This window comes from Homarus americanus, unplaced genomic scaffold, assembly GCF_018991925.1.
Source record: "Homarus americanus isolate GMGI-L3 unplaced genomic scaffold, GMGI_Hamer_2.0 scaffold38179, whole genome shotgun sequence".
NCBI classification, from domain to species: domain Eukaryota; kingdom Metazoa; phylum Arthropoda; class Malacostraca; order Decapoda; family Nephropidae; genus Homarus; species Homarus americanus.
The window spans coordinates 8,850-27,613 of NW_024722382.1; the positions used below are offsets into that span (position 1 = coordinate 8,850).

Below are 18,764 nucleotides of genomic sequence, written 5' to 3' on the forward strand. Positions count from 1 at the left end.
CAGTCTTCATTCTCTTTAATTAACAGAATTACAAAGGCTTTTATTTGGTGTATATTGTATGAAGTATGATGAACACAGACATTATACGTGAAAAAAATATATACATAAATTACTAACTATACTGTTATACACTATACGAAAACTGAGAAAACAAGACGAGAGAGAGAGAGAGAGAGAGAGAGAGACCATTACCCTGCCATCTGTTGATAGAAAATGGAACTAACTTTTCCGTCCACCACCACCCCTACCTCTCCTTACCCCTAGAATATTGATCTATGGAAACTACTCTAGTTCTTTAAGAGACTTCATAAACATACAAACACTATCACAACAACAACAAAATCACACCAGCATGTTTCTGTCTGTATGATAGGTATGAATGGTGGATTATCTCCAGGACTTGGATTATATCACGTATCATCCACCACCACCACCACCATACCTCCTTAGTTCCCCCCTCGGGATAATTAGTACAGGGCGCGGTCGGTAGCTATTTACCCGACGACGCTCGACACCCCCCTGGGAGCACCGCCGTCAGGTACTCATGTCCCTCTCGAAATAAGCTAATTAAGAAGTACTTTCGTCAGTAGTACAATCTGAAGGTCACTAGGTTAGGTTAGGTTATGACTGTACTATTGTATTCGTAAATAGTTTATTATGTAAAGTTATTCTCTTGATCCATATGTTTATTATTATTATTATTATTATTATTATTATTATTATTATTATTATTATTATTATTATTATTATTATTATTATTATTATTATTATTATTATTATTATTATTATTATTCGTAGTAGTAGTAGTAGTAGTATTAGGACCTTAGGACTTTTAAAGTATTAGATAGGAAACACTTTTTTGGTCATTAAAGTAATAAAAGTATGTTGCACTTTATAGGCTTACTTATAAAGAATGAAGCGCTCCGTATATCCTGTGAGTATAAGGTATTATATAGCTCACTCACTTGGGTATGAATGTGAAGTTACCTGAAAAACTAATTATGAGATGCTAATTATGAAACTTCAAACAGTTACATGTATGAACCAATCAATAACAGAATCTATTTTACCTGAGGTAATCCCAATTTAACCTCACCTAATCCAGTTTAATTTATCTCACCTTAATCCAACTTATCCTAATCTTATCTAATCTAACTTAAACTAACCTAACTTCATCCAATTTAACCTAACATAAACCAACCTAACTGTACTAAACTTAATTCAGGTTAAGTTAAGCAAACCTAATCCAACTTATCATAACCTACCCTTATCCAACCCAACTTAACTTATTCTAACCTTCCAACAAAAGCTAACTTAAATTACCCTAGATTACTCTTAAGTTCATGTATCCCAAATTAATTTCAACCTCATCTATCCTAACCCAAACTTATCTACCGTAGAATGCTTTACTGAGAGAGAGAGAGAGAGAGAGAGAGAGAGAGAGAGAGAGAGTTTTATGCGACACACACACACACACACACACACAAGGAGGATACAACGACAAGGGCCTCCGAGTTAATTAATGAGGTCTTGTTTACCTGAGAGTCACCTGGGTGTAAATTATTTGGCAGTGTGTGTAATGGATGGTAGTTAAGGAGACGTACGAGTGAGATACTGTTCCAGTCATCCAGTATATGAAAGAGAATAGAGAGAGAGAGAGAGAGAGAGAGAGAGAGAAGGAGTAGGTAAAGAGTGACAAAGAAAGAGAGTGTGAGGGGGGAACAGAGAGAGAGAGAGAGAGAGAGAGAGAGAGAGAGAGAGAGAGAGAGTAATTCGGAGGGCTTAATTGCGGAAATACACTATACTGTATTGCTCTTTTGAACACCGCTAATATAAAAGTCACACCCAAGTTAGTATAAGACGCTAGCTCCACCTTCAAGTTTCATTACTAACATACACGTCCTTACAAAACAAATTCCTCTTCATTGAAAAAAAAGGAACATAACATAACATAACATAACATAACAAATTCCTCTTCATTGGAAAAGGAACATAACATAACATAACATAACATAACATAACATAACATAACAAATTCTTCTTCATTGGAAAAGGAGCATAACATACCATACATACTAGAGCATTATTTCCCAGCCATAAAAAAATAAGTTACCATTGTATTAAAAGAAGTAAATCTATTCGTTGAAGAGCTGGATTTGAACTTGGACCGCGAGGAACCAACTACTCAACTCCACAACCTAACCATATGACATCCCTCTGACGACTGAAGACATCCTGTGCGTTTTATACATAAGAGATCCTGCTATAACACCTAATTCAGCCGAGCTGAATAGAAATATCTGTTAGTTATCACATCGTCAAGAATATGGGGAATGGAGCAGAGATGAGGAAGTTTGGGATGAGAGTTGAAAGATTCATTGTTCGGTATCATTTGAGTGTCCATCTCGTTGTTGGGGTGAGATGGGGATGTAAATTGTCGAATGTGATGGTCAGGACAGACAGACAGACAGACAGACAGACAGAAATATTTCATCAACGTATCACTTTAAATATACGCTGTGAAACTATCTGAAATTCCACTGCCATATATTTTGTTTAATTAAATACTTTCGCTACAAACAACTATACTTTATCGATATTTTTTTCCCTCATAAGTATTTTTCTTTAATGAAGTAATGTGACATGATTTTTTTGTCTTAAATATGTCATATGTGATTCACTTTCAAGAGTAAATTTGGAAACATGGGGAAAAATTGATACTAATAGTAGTAGTTGTAATAATAATAATAATAATAATAATAATAATAATAATAATAATAATAATAATAATAATAATAATAATAATAATAATAATAATAATAAAAGTAATAGATAGATAGATAGATAGATAGATAGATAGGAAATGGTAGAGGTCATAATTCAACAGGTAGAGGTCATAAGTCAACAGAGGTCACAGGCCAACAGGTATATTTAGAGCCTCAACAGATCTGGCCGGGACCTTGATACATCGAGAATATTTTATACAAAATCCTTCAATATTTTACTGAGACGCTCAATATTCTCTATTTACACACACACACACACACACACACACACACACACACACACACACACACACACACACACACACACACACACACACACACCAAACGATAAAATATTAAGTATGATATATAATGTATATAAGAGGTTTTCCTGTAGCCTCCCTTACCAAGATGTGAGGGAGGGAGGGAGGACCTACAGTACCTACCTGGCGGCGCTGTGACATGTATCCATCCTGATTACTGCCGCACCGTCGACTGCCCCTCACTGGGGCACACCCACACCACACGCCATCCTGTGTTCACCCTTGGGGGAGGAGGAGGGTAATGGTACACCCTGGGTTCTCCTGTGTGTGTAGGTCTTGAGTGTGTACGTAGTTGTTATAGTAGTTGTGGTTTCGCGCTTCTATAGTTGTCGTCTGGTGGACCACAAGACGTTTCGCCCTCCTAAAGGTGTGACAGATGGCCCTCGACGCCCTAAATCACAGTTACGAGGACTGTAGGGCAGATCATTTCTCACGGGTGACGGCGTGAAGGGAGGTAGCTGACCCACCCAAAGCTGTGTTGACTACCTGCTCTCCTGACGGTGTTGTTGTGGAGAGACAGAGTTTCAATACGAGTTGTTGTAACCCTCTGCAGGAGTTGTCACGTGGATGGGTGGTGTCTTCCTTTATACGTTTCTCCTTCCTTCTGCTTTCTATTTAAGAATGCCTTTCTTGTTTATAAATACGTTACTGGTCTGAGAGTAGACTTATTTTACGGCTCCTTCTACTCACAGGTCGCAGTTATCATTCTTCTTCAGTTTCTCGGTATATTACTTGTTCTCTACTTTATTAATTTCTTCCTCTTTCGACTTTTCACTACTCTCTATCTCTCTCACAGTTTATCTCTCTCCTACGTCCACTAGTTCTTCCTTCTCGTCGTGGTTATCCTGTTATCCACCAACCATGATATCACGTCACCTCAAGCTCACTTCAATAAGGTACTCGTTCCCCTTATCACCATTATCCTTCATGGCAGCCCTGATAATACGTTATTAAGTCTTATTTACGGGTCGTGCAGCCTTACGAAAATGCAACATGATAACACCGTCGCCTTCAGGAGGGTGGGGGGAGGGGGGAACAAGAACGTACTCAACTCTCTATGTAAACTTGTGTAAACTTATGTAAACTGTCTCTTTCTACTGTATACTTTCTTTTCAAATCACTCTTTATTTACACGTGCTTTTTCAAGGAGTAAATAGCTCTTCATCTATTGTCAACAACACGACAGACACAGACATAGACACACAAGACAAAAAAAAAATACGATAATATATATTTTTTGGCACAAGTTGTATGGCGGGTCAGCATTGGCTACACGTGTTGATGGCTCACTGCTTCGTCTTGTTATTTATGTATCAACGTACACTACGGACACACTCACACACACACATACACGGACAAACTAACGCCGAGGTCACGCGACACAAGTCAGATAGTCATGTTAGGTCAACTTAGGTCACCATAATGCTGTCATGACCTCAGAGACAAGGTCTAGACACGTACCCTCCAGGTGGTGAAGATCAAAGCTTGATTGTATATCAACTAGTTGATTCTTGGTGGTCAGAGTGCCTGTTCAGTGCCAAGTAGTGCCAGTAGTTGGTTGATAACTTTACATCCGAATTAAAAAGATTATTTAAACACTGACACAACCAATTTAATGACCAACTGGTTTACAAAGTCATGAGCTGTTAATTAGTAGATCGAGTGGTGGTGACAAGTGTGGTAGGCGTGGTTAGAGGTGGTGGTAGAGGTTGGGCCGGCGAGTGAGTGAGGTAGAGCCTGGGTGAGCAGTGCCGGTCCTCCCGCCAGGCACAGTGCCACACTACTGAGGTCTTCCCGAGGCCACCACCCAACCTGCCTCCCGAGACTGCCACACACCGCCACACACACAACCCCTCGTATGACACACACACACACACACACACACACACACACAGTCACAAGTATTGTTTTCATACTGCAGTCATACATGAGTCATTTACACCTGACCTTTAGTGAATGTTTACCAAAGAGGTGTTTATAAACGAATAGGTAATACGTTATTAGTAGTAGTAGTATTGTTATTATAGTTATACTACTATTACTTTTTTTAACGTGTTTATTCTACGACTACAACAACAACAACAACAACAACTACTACTACTACTACTACTCTTTTTTTTTAAGTGGCCTCCAGCCTCCCCCAATAGCCACACCTTCGCCACCATTTATTTACCTTAATATTAAATATCCTAATACATAAGAAGCTATCCTATCTGTGTTAAATTAGTTGAGCCGCAGATCTATGCGGCATTCAGTGACTGTAGCCTCATAGTCAATATCTGCAGCAGTTGTCGGAGTAGGGCAGAAGCTCTCGTTCCCCTGAGGCAGAGCAAAGCCGACCGAAGGAGAGAGAAGGACAGTCGACATCTCATCCAGGCTGTAACATAACTTCTGGGCTGCTGCTTCTGTTCGGAGATCAGCTCCGCGAGTCTGGCGTAGAAACATCTTGCACTTGGGCCCATCCCACCAGAGGTTGTGAACACTAGAGGAGTGAAGCTGCCTTGATCAACATTTTGAATTCTCTCCCCATATGCCCTTCTCTTGTCGTTCTCGTTCCTCCTATGTGCAGCATCGAGAGCTAGGTTACGGTGACAAACGGCCATGGGATCAAAAATCCTGATGTCGAAGAAAGCTCGCTGTCCCCGCGTCCAGAATCCTCGAGCACTGACGTCAACACGCCATCCAGTGGAAGGAGGGTCGGTTCTACCATGACGTCCCGGCAGATTTCCTTCAACATATTTGCTGTGAGATCCCTTACCTCGTCATGCCTCATGCATATGAAGCCCCCCTTCTTGCAGACCATGGCGTGATCGCCATCATAGGAAGAGCCACACACGCATTGGGAGGGCAAACCATCTACTGGCCAACCGTACCTTAGAGCAATGGCATCTGTAAATTCTTGTTTGTTAAGGCTGAAACCATTTGCCCTTATCGGTAACGTAGTTAACCAGTTCGAGGCGCCCACCTCCTGCGCTATAGCTACTTTTTTTGTCAAATTTTCTGGAACCTGCAGCAATAGTTGCTGCAACATGTCATTTTGGCAGTGCTGCCGATCTGTTGTAATGGACCTACGGATCTTATTAACTTCGCTGGTGTCCACTTCCCCTGTTGCATTCTGGGTTATTATGTGGTCAGTGAGGGCTGCCGTGAGCTTAAGTGAATTTTGATGTTCAGAGTCAGCAATCTCCTCTGGATTAGTTAGTCCCATCCCTCCCAGTCTTGGTGGAAGTGCAAGAAGTGTTCTTTCTGCTCGGGTTAAGTCAGGGTGTTTCACTAGTTTGGGAATGAACTTGACACTGATTGCTTCTTCCAAAGGGTGGAGGAGGGGTCCGATCTCAGGGATGGTACGCATCAGGTAGTTCCAACGATGCTTGACTCCATGGGTGAATGCTGCAAAGGCCGCATGTGGCTCTGTGTTAGCAATCTCCGATAGAGCTTGGATTTCGCTCACCCACTCATTCACCTTTCCCGCTACGTACTGGGTCTTGAAGTCCGTAGTGCCAATTACTGCGCCTAGATGTCTTTGGCCGTCCTTAGTTATTTTGACCTCACTTTCGCCGAAAACCTCCAAAGCCCGATCATAATGATCTGGCTTCACGATGAGGAAGGATTTGCTGGCGTTTGGGTGGTACCCTATTTGTGGACCTCGCGATGTTACCAGGTCCCACCACTTTTTGATGTCCTCTACTTTTCCTGCTCCTGTAAGGTCATCAGCATATACTACTACTACTACTACTACTACTACTACTACTACTTTCTTTTTATTACCGTGGCCTCCAGCCTCCCCCAATAGCCACACCTTCGCCACCATTTAATTACCTTAATATTAAATATCCTAATACATAAGTAGCTATCCTATCTGTGTTAAATTAATTGAGCCGCAGATCTATGCGGCATTCAGTGACAGTGGCCTCATAGTCAATATCTGCAACTGTTGTTGGAATTGGGGCAGAGCTCTCGTTCCCCTGAGGCAGAGCAAAGCCGACCGAAGGAGAGAGAAAGACAGTCGACATCTCATCCAGGCTGTAACATAAGTTCTGGGCTGCTGCTTCTGTTCGGAGATCACCTCCGCGAATCTGGCATAGAAACATCTTGCACTTGGTCCCATCCCACCAGAGGTTGTGAACACTAGAGGAGTGAAGCTGCCTTGTTCAACGTTTTTAATTCTCTCCCCATATGCCCTTCTCTTGTCGTTCTTGTTCCTCCTATGTGCAGTATCGAGAGCTAAGTTACGCTGACATGCGGCCATGGGATCAAAAATCCTGATGTCGAAAAAAGCTCGCTGTCCCTGCGTCCAGAATCCTCGAGCACTGGCGTCAACACGCGCTTCGTTAGATGTGTTTGAAGCCCTATGTTGGAAGATCTCACCATCCAAAGGAAGGAGGGTCGGTTCTACCATGACATCCCGGCAGATTTCCTTCAACATATTTGCTGTGAGGTCCCTTACTCGTCATGTCTCATGCATATGAAGCCCCCTTTCTTGCACACCATGGCGTGATCGCCGTCATAGGAAGATCCACACACGCATTGGGAGGGCAAACCTTCTACTGGCCGACCATACCTTAGAGCAATGGCATCTGTAAATTCTTGTTTATTAAGACTGAAACCATTTGCCCCTATCGGTAACGTAGCTAACCAGTTCGAGGCGCCCACCTCCTGCGCTATGGCTACTTATTTTTTCAAATTTTTTGGTACCTGCAGCAACAGTTGCTGCAGCTTATCATTTTGGCAGAGCTGTCGTTCTGTCGTAATGGACCTACGAATCTTGTTTACTTCACTGGTATCCACCTCCCCTGTTGCGTTCTGGGCTATTATGTGGTCCGTGAGGGCTGCCGTGAGCTTAAGTGAATTTTGATGTTCGGTGGCTGCAATCTCCTCTGGATTGATTAGTCCCATCCCTACCATTCTTGATGGAAGTGCAAGAAGTGATCTTTCTGCTGGGGTTAAGTGAGGGTGTTTCACTAATTTGGGAATGAAATTGACACTGATAGCTTTTTCCAGAGGGTGGAGGAGGGGTTGGATATCAGGGATAGTACGCATCAGGTAGTTCCAACAATGCTTGACTCCATGGGTGAATGCAGCAAAAGCCGCATGTGGCTCCGTGTTAGCAATCTCAGACAGAGCTTGGATTTCACTAACCCTCTCATTCACCTTTCCCCTCTACGTACTCGGTCTTGAAGTCCGTAGTGCCAATTACTGCGCCGAGATGTCATTGGCCGTCCTTAGTTAATTTGACCTCACTTCCACCGAACACCTCCATTGCCCGTTCATAATGTTCTGGCTTCACGATGAGGAAGGACTTGCTGGCGTTTGGGTGGTACCCTATTTGTGGACCTCGCGATGTTACCAAGTCCCACCACTACTACTACTACTACTACTACTAATAATAATAATAATAATGATAATGATAATAATAATAATAATATAACAGTTTATTAACTAAAACTAGGTACCTACAGTATATCATTAGATACCAAAGCACAGTACAACAAACTGTGTGTGTGTGTGTGTGTGTGTGTGTGTGTGTGTGTGTGTGTGTGTGTGTGTGTGTGTGTGTGTGTGTGTGTGTGTGTGTTTGTCGTCCCCATCACCACAAGCACCTCCTTTCCATTACACACTCATGATAGCGTAAATATTCATCCATGGTGAAATATTTTGTCTCCTACGTGCCCTTGACCTCTGACCTCAGTCAATTAAATAAACCAAGCCTAATATAACCAAAATATATAAATAAATAAATATATATATATATATATATATATATATATATATATATATATATATATATATATATATATATATATATATGCAAGTAAATCACTGTAGGTGTAGTGTTGAATGAGAAGCTGTATTATATTCAGGGTGAGTACAGACTAGGCCGTACTCACCCCTGAAGATGTGAATTACACGAAAGCGCTTGGGAACTTCGTGTTTTCTTCTTTCCTTGTGGTTATCAGCATATATATATATATATATATATATATATATATATATATATATATATATATATACATGTATATATATATATATATATATATATATATATATATATATATATATATATATATATATACACATATATATACATATATATATATATATATATATATACATATATATATATATATATATATATATATATGATAATAATAATAATATTAATATTAATAATATTAATAATAATAAAGTAAACTTCCAATATATACAAACTGTATTGTTAGTTGGCGTCGAGAACGTTAGCCATTGTCGCACTGTTGATGACATTCCCACGACATCTGCAAGGATCTCATTAGTCAACAGGTTCCGGATTTTGGCCGGCGATTTCCCGAGAGGCCGGAGCTTGGCTTGTAAAATCCGAAAATATTTGGTTCATCGGTTCTTTACCATATTAAAGTCTCTTCCTGGTGGAGAGTATTATTTTTCTCATGATTTTTTATGTAAATTCTTACTCGTTATGTAGTATGTCCGCCATATTGGTTGAGATTAGTCTAAAACAGGTGTGTTACTCTCTCTCTCTCTCTCTCTATATATATATATATATATATATATATATATATATATATATATATATATATATATATATGTCTGCCTCTCTATCTATCTATCTATCTATCTATCTATCTAGTTAACTCTATGTTAGTATGCAGGTGTACAGGTTTGTTTAATATACTTGGGTATCTGTTATTAATATTCCCTTTGGTTATATAAGCCGTAATATAATATAGATGTGTAGTAGACATATATGATTCAGAGAGAGAGAGAGAGAGAGAGAGAGAGAGAGAGAGAGAGAGAGAGAGAGAGAGAGAATATACCCAGTGAATCCATCTACTCTCTCAATGCGGAGTTTATTTACACGCTCGTAGTTACTAGTTAGTACAGACACTGGCGGTCAAGTGAAAACCAAAATAAACATGAAAGTCAACTAACTGTGCTGGATGATACACCATTCGCTGATGCCGGCTGTCCAGGTAGAGAGAGAGAGAGAGAGAGAGAGAGAGAGAGAGAGAGAGAGAGACGTAAAACGCTTTCATCTAGGCCAGGGATTGCAGGGATTGGCCAGACTGCATTATACTAGCTGACGTCAATGGTAGAGTAGCTAGCTATATTTCGCTATATTAGAGAGAGGAGGAAAGGGTGATATTGCTGTTCTCTGTGCGTTATTGCGAGCCAGGCCGGACGTTTGCAATATGGCGATGCGGGAGGGTAATGTGTAATGTGTGTCGGATGGTTTTGGTACGGGAAGTTGGGCTGGACGTTGGATAATTTAGCGGGGGGGAAAACTTTTAGAACTTTGCGTATATAAATAATTCCAGGAATTTTTGGCGTTTATGTGTTGGTTTAGTTTTATTTTTTATTTTTATTTATTAAGTTTTCTATCGATTTAATGGTCATACTTTAGTTTATGTTGCTTTAGTTTTCTATTGTATTGTTGTTGTTGTTGTTTTTGAGCTAAGTAAACCGATTTATTTATTTTTATTTTAGTCCAATACGTATTCACACCTCAATTAGTCACCGTATTTTGGTCACTAAGAATTTTCGGATTTAATTCATATTGATTTCTCCCTAAATTTCTCTGTGGTACAAAATTACACATTACATCTCTTAAAATAAATTACCTAAATTTATATACACACAGAACCTCCACCTTAATTACCTGTATCAACTAACCTTTAATAACTACAATTATTTTATAACAAAGGTGCATAATATAATCACCGTTATATATCAAAGGTGTGGCAGTAGTGGGGGGGGCTCTTTTCACCTTCCTGTTCTCACTTCATCCTTCATCTTTTTTTCTCTCTTTTACTTGGTTTCCTCTGTTATCAACCTTCTTCACTTTCCTACTTTATTTTGCGTTATTTACCCTCGTCCCCATTTTCTTCTTTTTTTATGCCTCTTCCCTTTCCTTTTCATCTCTTCTACTTCCCCAAAACCCTCATCCTCCTCTCTAACCCTCCCTAACTTTTCCTTCTCCTCCTCCTTCGTTACACTCCCGGGCACAGACTGGTAACTCCAACTCATTACCAGGTATCCCCCTCCCCCCCCCTTACCACCACCTACCACCATCGCTACCTCCTACCACCATAACCTACAACCACTATCTACCACCTCCTCCCATCGCCTCCTAACATTCCCTATCCCCTACCCCTATCTACAACCACCACCACCCACCTACCACACTGCCTCCTAAAACCACCACCACCAACCAGCCACCACCTACCACTACCACCTAATATTCCTTACTATCCCGTACCCCCACGTATCATCAACACTACCACCACCACCACCTCCTAGCAACACTACCAACTACCACCATTACCACCTAGCACCACCAACTACCACCACCTAGACGCCTAAAAATTCAGGTTGAAAGTCGCTTCTTTAATTCTTGGGTCGACACGAGGCCAAAAAACGAAAAACAAAAAACACGTTGATTTTTTTCGTTCTCGGCCGTATTCATGATTGTAACTCTCTCTCTCTCTCTCTCTCTCTCTCATTAACTATTTCCATATTTTCTTTAACTCTATGTATGTATGTATGTGTGTATGTATGTATGTATTCTCTCTCTCTCTCTCTAATTAACTATTTCCATATTTTCTTTAACTCTCTGTATGTATTGTATGTATGTATGTATGTACGTATGTATGTATGAATGTATGTATGTATGTATGTATGTATGTATGTATGTATGTATGTATGTATGTATGTATGTATGTATGTATGTATGTATGTATGTAGTCTCTCTCTCTCTCTCTCTCTCTCTCTCTCTCTCTCTCTCTCTCTCTCTCTCTCTCTCTCTCTCTCATCGTGTCCTGACAGAGGTAATGTCCTGTAGGACCGTCGTTACCCCCTCCCACCCACTTCCACTCCTCAGCCCACGCTCTCCACCCTTCCACCACTCCCCCACCCCTACCCCTCCTCACCTCCCCCCACCCCCAACCGCCTCCTCAGAGTTTTATTACAGAGGTCCACGAATATTTATCGGGGGAGTCTTGTTGTTCGCGTTTATCGGTGGAAGGATTGGCATTAAACTTACTGAGAGACGCGCCACAGTTGAGTTCATTAGTGTGTGTTTGTGTGTTGTGCATGTAAATATGTACATAAAATCTGTTATCGTGAAAAGAACTCTCACGTGTATAAATAAATTATCATATTCATTCATACAAGCATATTAACACAAACACCATCATAAACACACACACACACACACACACACACACACACACACACACACACACACATATAATACAACTAATTTCGCGACTCTCGTCACATACACGACAAACGGCAAAACAAAAGCGAAAACCAGTGCAAATTATTATTGCAGCCTCCAGGGAGTAGATTATATGGTCGCAGCCGCTCGTTCATAGCGAAATAAAATCCATCACAAATCCGCATTAAGATCCGCGAACGGCAAGACTTGCTTATGTCTACACGAACGTTTGTATTGGTTTTCCCTTCATTTTCATTGACAGTTCATAAATATTCATACACACCTGTGCGTGTACACATCTGCGTATATACAGTATATATATATATATATATATATATATATATATATATATATATATATATATATATATATATATATATATAATATATATATATATATATATATATATATATATATATATATATATATATATATATATATATATACACTGTATGCTGATAATCAAGTGTAAAACATGTTATGCTCACATCTTCAGGGTGAGTTCAGACTGTACTCACCCTGAAGATGTGAATTACATGAAAGCGCTTGGGAACATATATATATATATATATATATATATATATATATATATATTGGTAGTCCCCAGTAGAGGTTCACGGCGCCATAAGCTCGTTGAACAGGCTTTGTGTGAAATACAACAGAGTCCAAGACTGATTTTTTATCCTGGTGGTCCAGAGGTAGCGTTCCCATTGCATGGGCTGTGGGCCGTGGGTCTGAATCCTGGCGGCTGAGGTGTTGATTGTATGTAGTCCGCGTGTTGGGCTAAAAAAAATATATTTATATACAGTATATATATATATATATATATATATATATATATATATATATATATATATATATATATATATATATATATATAATATATATATATATATATATATAATCTTCCTATTATGTCTCCTCATATAGTCTCCCTCACATAGTCTCCCTCACATATAGACCTTCACATAGTCTCCCTCATAGAGCCGGTCATTAGTGAAGGTCGTGCCTGGATGGCTCCTGTAGGGGCGTCAGTGTCTCGTCCGAGTGTCACTCACGACTCTCCCTCCCCTCTCACCCTCTCTCCTGTCCTTCTTCCTCCCTTTCTCGCCTTCTCTTCCTCCCATCCTTCATTCTCGTCCTCTCTCCTCCTTCTTTCACCTCCTTCTCATCTCCTATCATTTCTCTCTTAGCCTTTCTCCTTCTTCTCTTCCTCCCTTTTTAGCAGTATCCCCCGTCCCTCTCCCTACCTCCCATGTACCTCTCGCTCATCCCTCATATTCCTTCACCCACCTCTCTCTAATATACCTCATCAAATTATTCCTCATTCACGCTCCTCTCTTCCCTTTTGTCTTCACCCACCCATACACTTCTTGTACCTCCAAGTCCACCTCACTCCCTGTGGTCTGTACCTCTTCATTAACGGTGTCATTTCATGCCTTCTCCCTTTTTTTTCAATTACCTCCTCTCACTCATTCTCTCTCTCTCGCTTTCCTCGTCCATTAGCTATCTCCTCCCCTCCCTCTTTCCTCTCATTACCTACCTCCGGTCCTGCACTTACCAGCACCACCTCTCTGTCACTCTCACTCTCCTCCCTCGTCTCGTGTATTCTCTCTCACACACACACACACACACACACACACACACACACACACACACACACACACACACACCCTGTCTCTCCTTCCCCACACACCACTAGTGCCTCTACCCCTTCCTGACCAGCCCGCACCCCCCTTCGGTCCTCCTCCTCCTCCTCCTCAGCCAGGCCCCGCCCCGCCTCATTTGGTACGTCAATCATCAAGCCAGACTGTCGCCTCACCCCGACGTTCTCCAGGCTACATCGCCTCCACCACGACCGCTGGAAACTTTGCACTTTCCAGGCGTCTGTATTCTTCCTAACACCAGCTTTCTGGAAGGTAGGAAGTGACTCCTTGTTCTAAAGTTCACTTGCATTAATGATGTTCTTGAAAGGAAAGTTGGGGCGGGTTTTTTCTCTTAATTTCTAGGTTCCAGATTTTTCACAAAAGTAAGTCTCTTGTAAATAAGAGAGTGACTCTTTCTAAAGTTCACTTGTATTAATGATGTTCTTGAAAGGAAAGTTGGGCGGGTTTTTTCTCTCAATTTCCAGGTTCCATATTTTCCACAAATGGCATATTACTAGGAGATAGAAAGTGTCTCCTTAAATATACTTGTACAGTAGTTATATTAATGGTGTTAAAGAAGAATGAATGTTATTCTTTCTTAATAATGTCACAGTTCACCAGCTGCTGTTCTTATCCTAACAACAAATTTCTTGGAAGACGGATTGTTTATTTTGTTCTCTATTCCAGTTAAGGTTCTATTGACGATGTTTTTGAAAGAAAAAAATCGAGTTCTTTTGATGGTTATGGACCACACACACACACACACACACACACACACACACACACACACACACACACACACACTTCACCAGTTTGGAAGCAAGTCAGGTTTCACTTTCAATCGCTTTTCTGGAGTTTGACAGCCCTGGGCTCTGGGTTAACGTTAGTCACATTCGCTTACCTGGATTTTGACAGCCCTGGTCTCTAGGTTACGTCACTCACAATCGGCTCTGGGGATCTGAATATTCCAGCCATAATCATAGATCAAACTCGAGAATTTCTAAAGACAACAAAGATTTTTATACCTTGAGAGTTACTGGAATAATAGGAACGACATTTTCCACAGCTGAGTCTGCAAACTGGCATTTTCACAGAGTTCTTGTTCCAGTTACACCGCTGACACCACCCGTATTGGAGTATGCATACCAGTTTTCCTCCTTCTTTCCTCTCCTTCATATTTCTCTTCTCATTTGTGACGTTTTGACGCTGCTGGGGTGGAAGATAAGACAGGTTACGACTTAGGCTCCGGAGGATCTAGTCTTCAACCCAAGCGTCGTTCTTTGTTATACAGTGAGGAAAGTTATCATTCTCTGCACACGATTAAGAAGAAGTAATCCTGGAGTATACATTATATTTTCCAGGTCATTTCGAAATAAAGCTATTTCTTTTATTTTATTTAACTCTCCAGGTCCTGGTCTTACTTTACGTACTTTTAGAAAAGGGTAATTTATATCATATTCTACACAAATTCAGAAAAAAAGTAACTTTAATTATATATTATACTTTCGAAGTATTGAATCTTCTATATGCATAAATGTTATTCTTTTATTTTTACAAGACGTGGCTTCTAAGACATGTATGTTGGGAATAAAACAAAGTTGATTCTCTTGACTATGTCGTGAGGAAGCAACTGGCTATTTTGAGAGAGCCGGGACACCACCCACGTCACCTTCCAGCTGGGTCTGAAAATTGCATCTTGGTCGACCCGCCACCAAACATCGACTCAAGAAAACTCTTCCGCACAAGTGACACGAGGCTTTCTCCCGCTGTCACCGAGGAATATCTCCTTTGATAAAGCCATTTAGACAGACGCAAGACCTCTTTCTCTGGCTGCCACTTTGAATATCTTTATGTGATATTGCTGTCGCGTGGATATCTTTTGTGATAAAGATGTTTAGACAGAACACAAGGGAGACCTCGGGATGTTATTTGGTAACTGTCTAGATAGTTCAGGAATTTCTCATTTACTGTCACTTTAATATCTTTTATTTATTATATTTTTCATTCGTTTCTGTTTCTAATCTTCGGCACTCCATCAGGTCTCATTCTTTATGTTCTCTCAGTTATAGTTCTCACCAAATAACAGTAACCCGACATGACTTTTGAGATATATGAATGTGTGTCCATATTTTATATATATATTTACGGGATTAGTCCACTAGGGCACAGGTGAATGGCCCACATCAGGGCCTGGGGGCGAAATGATGATAAAAATAATAATAATAATAATAATAATAATAATAATAATAATAATAATAATAATAATAATAATAATAATAATAATAATAATAATAATAATAATAATAATAATAATAATAAAAATAATAATTAATAAAAAAATAGAAAAAATATTAAATGAAAAAAACATTAATATAATAATATAATAATTATAATAATAATAATAATGATAATAATAATAATAATAATAATAATAATAATAATAATAATAATAATAATAATAACAATAATAATAATAATAATAATAATAATAATAATAATAATAATAATAATAATAATAATAATAATAATAATAATAATAATAATAATAATAATAAAATGTGAGAAACGATATATAAAGTATGTTGTGTTCTTAAAACAACTGAGACCCTGCATTTGTGTGTAAATGAGGCAAAAAGTCAGATGAGCAACCTGGGACTTGGTCACAATTTTTGTGATGCCATATGGCAGCAGGGTCTACCATTAGCCAATACATTATGCTTTCAATATCCTCCCAGGCGGCAGTACCTCCCTGTTGGATAGCTGCCTACTCCATACTAAACTGGTCATCCCCGCCGGGGGTCGAACCCGGGACCTATGGATTAGAAGTCCATCGCGCTTTCCACTGCGCCACGGGGACACTACATTACTACCATATTAGAGAGAGACACTCCAGCCATAGTTACCACATTAGAGAGTTACCCTCCTGTCATATTACCACATCAGAGTTACCCTATCGTCACAATAACCACATCAAAACTTTGCTCTACCGCCATAGTTACCACATCAAAGGGCAACCTCATCGTCCATTGTTAACAAACTAGAGAGCCACCCCTCCAGTCACGAACCATCTGAACAGTATGTCCACATCAGAGAGGAACCCTATCATACAGAGTTACCCCTCTAACGCGTCTGGGCAGTGTGTCCACATCAGTGAGGGACCCTTCGTCACAATCATTACCTCGCCTCCCCTACAGCGAGTAAACATTACCTGATGAATGGTGATACTCTAGTGTAATGTTTTTGTTTGGATAAAACAATGTAATATTTATTTGTTTCCATTTTTTTTACCCTGTCTAGTTTGATCTATATTAATGAAAGTAAAACATAGGGCAAGTTCTTTTTTCGTCTTGTGATTATATTATTATGACACACACACACACACACACACACACACACACACACACACACACACGTTACCTGAATTTGGAATTAATCTTTTCATCTACATTATTCTACATCATCAATTTATAACTAAGAGACAATATCTTAATATGTACACACTACATTTTTCTCCACAACTGTCACCTCCATCTGTCTCCCACACCTGCCTCCCACACGTTAGGTCAGGCTTGGTAAGGTTTTGGCCACACAGAAATTAAAAAAAAAGCAGATGAATATATAGAAGTTCTTAAGCCAAGAAGGAAAAAGACATTAATAAAGATTTATTTTCCAATTCCCGGCTCCTTCTTTTCTGACGGGGACGCTGCCGGGGGTGTCTTGTGAACACTCACCCTGGCGTGTTGGTGAGACGGGAAAGGTGTGAAAGAGAGAAGGGGAGGTGTAAGAGAGTGGGGGAGGTGTGTGAGATAGGAGGGAGGTGAGAGAAAGAGAGGAGAAGGCGAGAGAGAGAGAGAGAGAGAGAGAGAGAGAGAGAGAGAGAGAGAGAGAGAGAGAGAGAGAGAGAGAGAGAGAGAGAGAGATGTGAGAAAGAGTGGGGTGATGTGACAGGTGAGTGTGGTGTGAGAGGTGAGGAAGGTAAGCCATGAGGGAGGTGCGAGAGGTGAGGGGGTGAGGGAAGTATTGTGTTGTTGTGATGAAAGTGAATTCCATAGGCCTGACGATCCCTTAGGGAGTGTGTGTGTGTGTTACCTGTGGTTGTGTTCCATCTGTCTGTCTGTCTCTCATGAATGACAGGTAATCTCTCTCTCTCCCTCCCCCCCTCTCTCTCTCACCCCATGAATGACCACTACAGTACAAGAAGCAGCTACTTAAGGATAATATCTCCCCATTCATGGCCTCACCACTACCTCAGTACCGCCAAAAGGAAACTGATGGTGAAATCGATACGACGAGACTGTAGTTGTTACCGCTAAATTGTGGTTCGACAATGGAAGACAATCTCGTCCAATCAACGAAAAGACAGCGATGGATGGGCGTCTCTCTCTCTCTCTCTCTCTCTCTGTCTATCATTCTTTCCTTCTTTGTCTCTCTTTATCTTGACTTCATTCTCATTGTGTTTAGTTTCCTTTCAGTTCATCTCAAACATGACACACACACACACACACACATTTTTATATTATCAATATTATTATTATTATTATTATTATTATTATTATTATTATTATTATTATTATTATTATTAAAACACCCATTCTAATTTTGCGTGACGTTTTTTTTGCTCAGTATTACTTAAACGTGGGTAAGCTTGTCCAGAGATTATTGAACGCAGATGTAAGACAAGAGGGGAAATAGGTGAGAGGGGGGATAGGAAGAGAGAGAAGGAGAGTAGGTGAGTGATGAGAGAGAAACGGATGGGGATGGAGAGGTGAGAGAGAGGGAAGACGGACGAACAGGTGGGTGAGAGGGAAAGATAGAT

At 40.2% G+C, this 18,764-nt stretch overlaps 1 non-coding gene across 1 annotated transcript; it reads right to left on the reverse strand.

Moving 5' to 3' along the window:
• Positions 1-16,732: 16,732 nt before the first annotated feature.
• On the reverse strand, positions 16,733-16,805 carry Trnar-ucu. The gene has a single exon. It is a non-coding gene; the product is annotated as a tRNA-Arg (tRNA).
• Between the last annotated feature and the right edge of the window lie 1,959 nt (positions 16,806-18,764).